This window comes from Hibiscus syriacus, unplaced genomic scaffold (assembly GCF_006381635.1).
Source record: "Hibiscus syriacus cultivar Baekdansim isolate YM2019G1 unplaced genomic scaffold, ASM638163v2 tig00112261_pilon, whole genome shotgun sequence".
In the NCBI taxonomy this organism is placed as follows: domain Eukaryota; kingdom Viridiplantae; phylum Streptophyta; class Magnoliopsida; order Malvales; family Malvaceae; genus Hibiscus; species Hibiscus syriacus.
Genome location: NW_024063289.1, coordinates 1,232,946 through 1,242,970, shown reverse-complemented (window position 1 = coordinate 1,242,970; position 10,025 = coordinate 1,232,946). Strand labels below are relative to the sequence as shown.

The 10,025-nt window shown below is 31.6% G+C and overlaps 1 pseudogene; it reads right to left on the bottom strand.

Annotated features, from left to right (window-relative positions):
- Positions 1-5,984: 5,984 nt before the first annotated feature.
- On the bottom strand, positions 5,985-9,297 carry LOC120176962 (annotated as a pseudogene).
- Between the last annotated feature and the right edge of the window lie 728 nt (positions 9,298-10,025).

Below are 10,025 nucleotides of genomic sequence, written 5' to 3'. Positions count from 1 at the left end.
TCATTAAACACTTTTTCAACTCTCTCTCTCTTTAGAAAGAATGATGATTTTCCTTCCCTCTTTAAAGCGATTTGTCCTCAAATCAAAAATATCAATAAAAGAACAAATCTCAATGGCAAGTAAGAAAAAATCTTTTTCGTAGGTAGAATAATCCAATTTATTTCTAGAACCAAACACATTTGTATCGCATCCAGAATTGGAAGACATTCTGATTGACATTCTTGCATATCATGAAACCATTCAACTTCTCTCATGCACCTAGACACAAAGGTGAACTTTATTCAATATTTAATTGAAAACATTCATTAAACAATTAAGAGTTAATTTAATAAACGAACTAGTTTGATGAATGAACTAGTTTAATGAACTACTTCCCTAAATGAACTAGATGATTTAAATGCAATGCATGCTTGAATGAACAACACACTTATTAAATGCAAAGAAGTTTATGCAAACTTTAAATTCTCATGCAAATCCATGCATAAGCAACGTAAAGTTCTCCCTTATTATTCCTTCTTATCACGTTCCAACTTGATGTAAACCTACTCTCCATGGCTGCTTGAAACTCCTTAGCCCTTGCTCGTGTGATGGGGCCACTGGGGTACTTCTCCGAGTCTTTGCTATTAGCGATCATATCAAGTAAGTTCTTTGACAAGTTCAAACGAAGAAAAGTTTTCTCTTCCACTAGTTTTTCGGTGATAGTCGAAGGCAAGGATCATTCGTGATCTTTGCAGATGTGCTACTCTAGTTGATCATAAGTTGTTGTATCCTAGGAGACAGACGACCAATGAACTTGAGCACCAAGGAGTGGCCAAAAAAATGTCTTAAGGAAACTGTATAGCAACAAGCCTCAACTGATTCCAATCTCAACTAATCAAAATAAAAAGAGTATTTTCTTTCTATTTAATTTTGATTTACTTTACGAAGTTAAACTTCTTTGTTTGATTTTTCTCAAGTTTGATTTCGTCTCAGATTATTACTTCGGTCAACAATCTTAAGACAGTAAACTCGTTCATTCTCTTTAATTTTTATAATGATTTTATTTTATTATTATTATTCTATATTATTGTTGGATTAATGTGATCTTTTTCTAACATGGATGCTGGAAATTCTGAAGTATGGCAGTTTAATTTAAGATTAAAAAACAATAACAAATTAGTGTAACTGAAAATGTTATAAAAAGCATAATATTTACGGTAGAGCGCAACCTGAAATATTAAATTTTTAATATTTTCGGTTGAACAAAAATGTTATGAAGAATGTAACATTTTTGTTGCGAACCCAAAATATGAAGAATATGTGCAACTGAAAAATATTAAGAAAGAGTTAACATTTTAGGTTACGTACAGCAGAAAATGTTATGTTTTTCATAATATTTTCGGTTCAGTCTCTTCCCTATTGTTCTTTAGCTTTAAATTAGTTGTCATCCCCTAGACATTCTCTGGATGAGGAAGTTAGACCTGAAATGTAAAGGGAAGGAATTAGTAAGATAAAGTTAACGTATAGACGTAGTGACGGACAAAAGATTTTATGTTAGAGTTTAAACTTCTAAAATTTTAAGAATTAATGAATTTATAAAATCCTAATGTTTGAAAACATATTTCTATATAGAAATATAAAATATAAGATAATTTTAAATTTTTAGAAATGATGATTGTCCTCATTTATCCCTTTTCTATTCATCCCTGTACAGGAGTCGCTGCAGATACAGAACAGTGGTAAGTGTGATAAAGTAAGAAAGTTGAGATCTTTCAAATTTCAACTTATATTCTCGATTAATATTAAGGATATTCTGGTGTAGAGAATGTTTAACTTACATTGGTTGTTTTGTTTGTTTGTTTTTTTTTTTGGAAAGAAGCTTACCTTTGGTGTTATATTAAGGTTTGAATTGAGATTAATTGATTATATAATTATGATACTATTAATATTTTACACTGATATGATATATCTTTTGGTGAAGACCAAATTGAAGAAGAGATATAAAGTTGTGAGCCTTGAGGTTAAATGACAGATATATTTTTACTAAGTTCCATGGTCTAGTTGTTTTTTTTAGAAACTTTGACTTATTTAATTTTAAAAAAATATGATGTTATTTAATTTAAAATATAAAATATAAACAATTATTAAGAAATTTTACATAAATATACAAAATAAATTATTAAATAATTTAATTTAAGGATCACATTGAGTGTACAAAAAGTTCAATGATCATATTGATATTTTAAAAAGTTTGAGGGTTTTAAATACACCATCAAATCAAAAAAAAATTGTTAGAGGAATTTGAACATGTATAAGTTAAATTAAAAAAAAACCTAGATATTATGTTTACTTATTTTTTAAAATTTAAAATAATTTTAATTTTAATGAAATATTAAAATATATTTTCTATCTTTATATTTGACTTTTTTTTATTTTTTTTCATTTTTCAAGAATTATTTTCTAATTTTATAATCAAAACATGATTTATACAATGTTTTCTATTTTCTTAAAAATAAAAATGATAACAGTTTATATTTTCTAAAATCAAACATATTCAATTTTTAAAATTTATTTCAAATTACAACTTATTTCTCGATTAATATTAAGGATATTCTGGTGTAGAGAATGTTTACTTACGTTGTGGTTTGTTTGTTTGTTTGTTTTTTTGGAAAGAAGCTTACCTTTGGTGTTATATTTAAGGTTTGAATATGAGATTAATTCAAGATTATATAATTATGATACTATAAGATTTGTACACTAGATATGAGATTATTAATTACTTGAACATAAAATTACCCAGAAAATAGACGATATTGAGATTATCACTATATTTTATACTTTTTAATAATTTAAGATGATTACAAAGTAATAATTATTCAAAAAATTAATTATTAACAATTATACATATTCTACAATTATAACTGCTCAAACTTCAAAATCTTTAAAAAAAATCTTTAGCCACTAAAATCGTTTAATAAATTTATATTTTAATATCTTTAAAACTAAAATTAAAATGTTACCCCGTAATTTTACATTACCCAAAAATATAAAATTACTTGAACCAAACATCCTCAAGACATGTTCAACCATTTGGCTAAAATCAAGAAAAAATAATTGTTGGTCAAATCATTCATGTGAGAAAAAATTTAAGAAAATATAACTTGATTTTAAAAAAATTTTTTGGTTTCTATTTTTTTATATTAAAAAATAATTTCATTTTTTATAAATTAGAAAATATGTTTGATCAATATAAATGAAAACCTGAATTCAAAAATAAAAATATATTTTATATCTATTTTTTAAAATAGGGATGAATAAATAGTTATTAAATAATTAAATTAAAATATAATTAGTAAAAAATTCTTTACATAAATTTAACATGTGAGTTATGCAAAAATAAAATAATAAAATTTATAAGAAATTTCACAATACAAAAATTATTTTAGTTATAATAAGAATATAATGTTAATGTATATTAGATATCAATTAAATTAAAAAATACACAATAATATTATTGTAAACAAGCACGTAAAAGTCTCATTAAAACAAATATATATTTAGTGGTGTTAAAGGGCTTCAATTAAAAAAAAAAACTAGTGTAGCCCTTCATTTTTTTTTTGCATTCAATGTGACCTTTAAATTGAGAAAAAAATTATAATCCTTTCACCAGTATAATCAAACTGACATGATGCTTACATGAGAGTTCATAAAGTTTACATGATAATCTACAATGTTAATGTAATAATTCACGATGAATTTGATGTGGTAGATAGATTTAATTGATATTTTTACTAAGTTCCATGGTCTAGTTGTTTTTTTAGAAAATTTGACTTATTTAATTTTAAAAAAATATATGATGTTATTTAAATTTAAAATATAAAATATAAACAATTATTAAGAAATTTTACATAAATATACAAATAAATTATTAAATAATTTAATTTAAGGATCACATTGAGTGTACAAAAATTTCAATGATCATATTGATATTTTAAAAAGTTTGAGGGTTTTAAATACCATCAAATAAAAAAAATTGTTAGATGAATTTGAACATGTATAAGTTAAATTAAAAAAAACCTAGATATTATGTTTACTTATTTTTTAAAATTTAAAATAATTTTAATTTAATGAAATATTAAAAATATATTTTCTTTTTTTATATTTTGACTTTTTTTAATTTTTTTCATTTTTCAAGAATTATTTTCTAATTTAATAACCAAACATGTTTATACAATGTTTTCTATTTTCTTAAAAAATAAAAATGATAACAGTTTATATTTTCTAAAATCAAACATATTCAATATTTTAAATTTATTTAAGATCTAGACAATTTGTTAGTGTTTGAAGATCTTGTCGTGTGAAACTGATGACTTCCATAAATATAATAAATAATTAAACCCTTCAAGTAACATTACAAGTTTCATACAATTTTCAATTCTTGTGATAAATTCTATTTTAAGATATTTTATGAAAGTATTACATCAAATTTGACATTATTTTGATTATCTCATTATTAAATAATTAACAATGTTATGCAGTAACACACGAGATCAAAACGATGTAATTTTATATCTCAAAAGAAATGAAATTTAAAGCAAAACCATGTGATTTTGGTTTAAATTGAAAAAATATTTATTTTCTTTTCTTCATTCTATCCCTTTTCTTCTTTCTTTTTCTCCCTCCTCCCATTTTTCTCCAATTTTGTCTTCAACATGAATGAACCCAAATCTCATTTCTCTCCATTTCTCTTCATTTTCTGTTTCTATTTTCTTTTGACTCTGATTTCACTCAGCCATCATAATTTTCTTCGACGTCAGTTTCTTCCCATCTCTAAGGTTGTCTTTCCCTCTCCCCCTTCTTCGACTTCCTCCTCTGATTTTTCTGTTCTTCTGATTTTCCTCATTTGTCCAAAGCTTTTTGAGTTAAACTCCCTTAGGAATCTGTCATATTTAGCCTCAAAGGCTCACAACTTTATATCTCTTCCTTCAATTGGTCTTCACCAAAAGAGACATTGTTTGGCCCTCACCACCCATTAAATCAAACCATGATTTAAAATCAATCTGAATTTGGAAATTAAAAATCTGCTCTTGACCCTTAGAACCCAAGCTTTGATTTTAACTTCAGTTTCCCTTAATCTTTTTGGCCTTTGAAATGCTCAATACCATCGTCCCGAAATTTGGTCTTTACCCTCAAAACCCAATCAATGAGAGCATGGAGATGATGTTGGGACGAAGCAAAAAGGTCGGAACTCATAAAAGACTCGATGATCGATGTTGTTGGGATTGGGGGGGGGGGGGAGAGAATAGAAGGGAAGAGAAATGGTTGAGAAATTTTGAGCTGTGACGGTGTAGAAAATGAATTGGAAGCGTCTACAGAGGGTGTAGAATAGAATTTAAGAATTTTTATTTTATTTTTAAATATTATATGTCATAATTATATATTAATAATATATATATAATTATTATATTATTTAATAAAAAAAAAACCCATCAATCCATCTGTTATAAACTTAACGATTGAGTGAGTAAATAATTCAATTTGCAAAATCTTCGTAAAGTCCAGTGAACGATTGAGTAAATCAATTTGTAAAGTCAAACGAATAATTGAGTGAGTAAATCAATTTGTAAAGTCAAACGAATAATTGAGTGAGTAAATAATTCAATTTTGTAAAGTCCAACGAACGAGATAGAAAAATTAAAAATTGAATGAGTAAAATAGAAGAGTAAAAATCAATAAGAAATAATATAATTCACCCTTTATGAAATTTATCGTGTAAACCTGATGAATTCCCCGTGTATTATACAAATCTCAAATTAATTTTTCAACACCTACGTTTTTTAAAAAATTCTGGAACACAACATTTCTATATTTTATTGCAAGAAAACGTTATTTTAAAATCTTGACATTATTTGAGCCGATTAACCTCTTACAGGGTTCCTAATTGTTTGCTAAAAATTTAAAACCCTAAAAGACAAGCCAGTTCAGTCATTTGGCTAAAATAAACATACAGGAAAAGAAACATAGAGAAATTTCCACGACTTTATAGTGTAATTCATTAATTCTACAATAATCCACCGTTAGCTTCATGGGGCAGTCCAGTAAAATCCAAACCCATAGAAACACAGAGATTCCAAGCCTTCTAGACTGTCTCTCTCCGTATTTCAATGTTATCTCAGATTCAACCAAGAAGAGATCAAGAAAGCTAAGAAGCAAGTTGGTGATGACTACTACTCCCTTACGTGCAAATGGCTGCGGTTTCTATGGTTCGGTATAGGCCAAGAAACTATGCTACCGGTGTTACAAATTGGAGATATTTAAACAAAAGCTGTCCGATACGAATGACCCAGCGGCACAAGCACCTCCTGTTTCCGTTGATTCTGCAACTCATCGTCTCCTTGCAAGAGAATTATAGTGCATTTTCAACAAATCGTCAAGTAAGACCAGGGACCAGCCATTATCCTTCTGGCCATAAATCTTCTGGTTAAGTGAATCAACTACTACGCTTATGTTACCGAAGCCATATATCTGTTGACCATTATGCATCCTGCCGGGCTTGGGCTTGAATAGCAACTCATGTTGTTGTGCATAGGCCTCAATTACTTCCTTCAAACTCATCTCAGGAACACCATCCATCTGGGTTGCAGTGCCCAGGCCAGCTGCAGCTTGCAGTTGTGCATGAGCTGCTGCTCTCTGCTGAGCCTCAAATTGCCTCTGTTCACGCACCTTAAGATACGTAACATTCTCCCTCAAACCAGGCTGCTCAACAGGTACATTGTCAGCAGCCTGAACCATCATCTCAAGACCATAATTAAGTTGATTACGGATACTCTCATTAGCCAAAAGCTCCTGTGGCAGGAGTGCCTTCCAACCCATGTACCAATTTTTGATCTCGTCAAAGTCGGGTTTTGAACACAACCAGTGATACAAAACCTGTAGCCACTTTACAAAGAAAAACTTCTCCATCAAATCAGCCATGAGGTGAACAGAAATTGCAGAGGCCCAAGACATAACCCAATGAAACTGATCAAGCTTCTGATCTGCAGGGTTTATTTGGAACTCCTGAAGAGCAATCTGCAACTTTGGGACTATATATTGGCGCATAAGTTGTTCCCAACTCACAGAATCAAATACAGTCTTCCAAGGCGATAATATTGCATAAGCAGAAGGATCACTCGGGTGCCAAGCATCAAGAACATTACTTAACTTCATACGTATGGTTTGATACAGACCTTCCAACTTTGGCCCCAATATTGGCAGCCAAGGATGAACCCAAACATGGATTGGAACAGTTTCCTTACGTGGGTTCCATGAGTCAACTGCTCTCGACAATTTAGGCATTACCACAGTATCCAATATGGTTTGAAGAATAGAAGACGGCAACAACTTTTCCCATGATTCCAAAAAACCGAGCATCAGTTCAGGGTTCCTTGGCTCCCATGTGTTGATGCCAGATATTCTCACGGCAGGTAAAACAACTTCAGAGATCAACTGAGAATAAGGTGTTGTTACATCTTCCCAAATGTCAGAACCACCCTCTATTTGCAATAAGTCCTTCCATGCTGATATCGCCTCCATCCTGTAAGATGGATTTGATAGAGGATCCCAACCCTGAAACATTCTTATAAACAGGGGCAAGGCTAATGAACATGCAATGCTGGACAAGTTACACAGTTTGTAATCATCAGCATAGTTCCTCTGCAAATCCCTAAAACAAATTTCAAGGGACTCCAAGGTTAGTTTGCCAGACGAATTCTCTTCCTCAATTTGGTCCAGCACACCAGTAATTCGTTCCATATTAGCCAAATGTTGCTTCTGACGTGAAACCTCAATCTCCAACTTTTCCTTCTCCTTCTGCAAGCTCAATGCTGTCTCTTTTTCATTCCTTAAATCCCTATCAATCTTTTGAATATCAAGCTCTGCCAAGTCAACGATTAACTTCAAGTTATGCTGCAACTCGGGCATTGGAACATCATTCTCTCTTGCCTTCTCTTCAGCATCTAGATTCTCCAAGTTGGTCAAAACTCTAACCTGTGGCCCCCTCATGTCAATCACCTTCTGAACAATTTCAACAGTTTCTTCTTGCTTCTTTGCTAACAACTCCTCCACTGTAATATACACCTCCTTCTTCCTTCCCTTTGAATTCTTCGACCAAAGCCTCTCCTTTGGTTTACCAACAGGCTGCTGACTATCATCTCTTCTCTTCCAACTGCTGCAACTCAGGCAACTTAGCCTCCTTAAAATCATTAAACCCCATTCCCATATTCTTAGGCCTCATCTTCGCTTCAATAGGAGCAACAATCCCTTGTTTATTCTTCCCAAGACCTCCTCCTTTATACCCCATTTTCTCAAGCAATTTCATCCCAATACCCTTAGTATGCTTCTCAAATGACCCAACCTCACCACTATCACCTCCAACCTCCCATCTCCCTGCTAAGCTTTTCTTCTCCATTTTCAACCTCTCCCTCTCTTTCTCTCTCCTTTGTGCCCCTTCCTTTATCTTCCTCCCAAATGAGCTAGGTAAAAAACCAGAATCATCATTCTCATCACTACCAACATTAACATCACTTTTTGCGAATTATCATTACCACTAAATCCTAAACCTACGCCAGACCCCAATCCAGGCCTTCTACCATTCTCGTTATCATCATGAACACTATTATCATTCACAGCCTTAGAATTTTTATCGACTTCTTGGGTAGGCATTACGGTACCTGTAGAAACAAAGTTGACAGGCTTCGTCAAGTCGGCTTTTTTCCCAAATTCCTTCCTTCGTTTCTTCCTTGATGAAGAATAACCATCGTCTTCAGAGTCGGAATCAGATGCAAAAACACCATAAAGGACATCATCTTTGGTCTGAGTCCGCTTTTCCTTGCGCTTTTTATAGAAGAATTCGCCGTCGATCCATCGCCCGTCCTCAAAATCGTTATCCATCCCAAACTTTTCCATCTCTTGATATTCGTCCATTTTTCCTCCGCTTTATCAAAACCTGGAGCAAAAAGGCAGGATTTACAACATGAAAGCGGAAAAAACCACAAACTGCGAGATTAATAATATTTTTATGTAAAAACACGAATTTTAAAATGAAATTAATAGTAGCAAAAGAAGAGAATCTAAGTACCTGGAAATGGCAGGTAGAGAGAAGTTTCAAAGGTGGGTGGAAATCAATGTGGGATTTCAAAATAATCGAACTGAAAAATTAGGGGGTGGGATTCAAATCAAAGGGAAGAGAGAGGAGATTAGGGATTTTTAGGGTTTAGGGTTATGCTGGACTAGTCGGATAAGGTTTCCCCTTTCAAAGCTCCAACCGAAGAATCCAGAAAAGGTGAATTAGGGAGTTGGTAATCAATTTATTTTTTATTTTTATTAATTTAAAGTGCTTACAAATGGTAATGAATTTGTTTAGATAATCAAAATAAGTTATCTCCTCATTTAAAGTTTAGATAACATAATAGTTTCTTCTGAATTATTTACTCGAGATAACTATATGAATTATGAACATATTTAGATTATCAAATAATATAAATTAATTTTTATATTATAATCAACCTTATATTACCATTTATATTAAATTAAATCAAATGTAATCAATGAGTTGGTATTTACTTATAATTTTATTACTTTTTTAATGAAAAGAAAAGCAATCACCTAACTTAATTTAAGCTCTACGTTGCCTGCAATACAGCACATCCCAATTATAAGCAGCTGCAGCGGCCTCCAGTGGATGTTGAGAAAAACGAAATCTGAAATCAGACGAACGTGCCATTTTCGCCATACCATCCGCCACATCATTCCACCTTCGAGGCCCTCAAGTAAACTCTACCCTCCAATCCCTTTTCATTAGGTCCACGACATATGGAACCAGCAACGATCCTCTCCATGTGATACAATCCTTTTGTATCGCAGCAATTGCATCACGGCAATCCGTCTCCACAGCCACTGCTTCTAACTTCAAGTCCCACGCCAGCTTTAACCCCTCTAAAATGCCCCATAATTCTGCATCTAGCACCGAGCAGTAGCCTATGAATTTAGCGTATCCTCCAATCCAG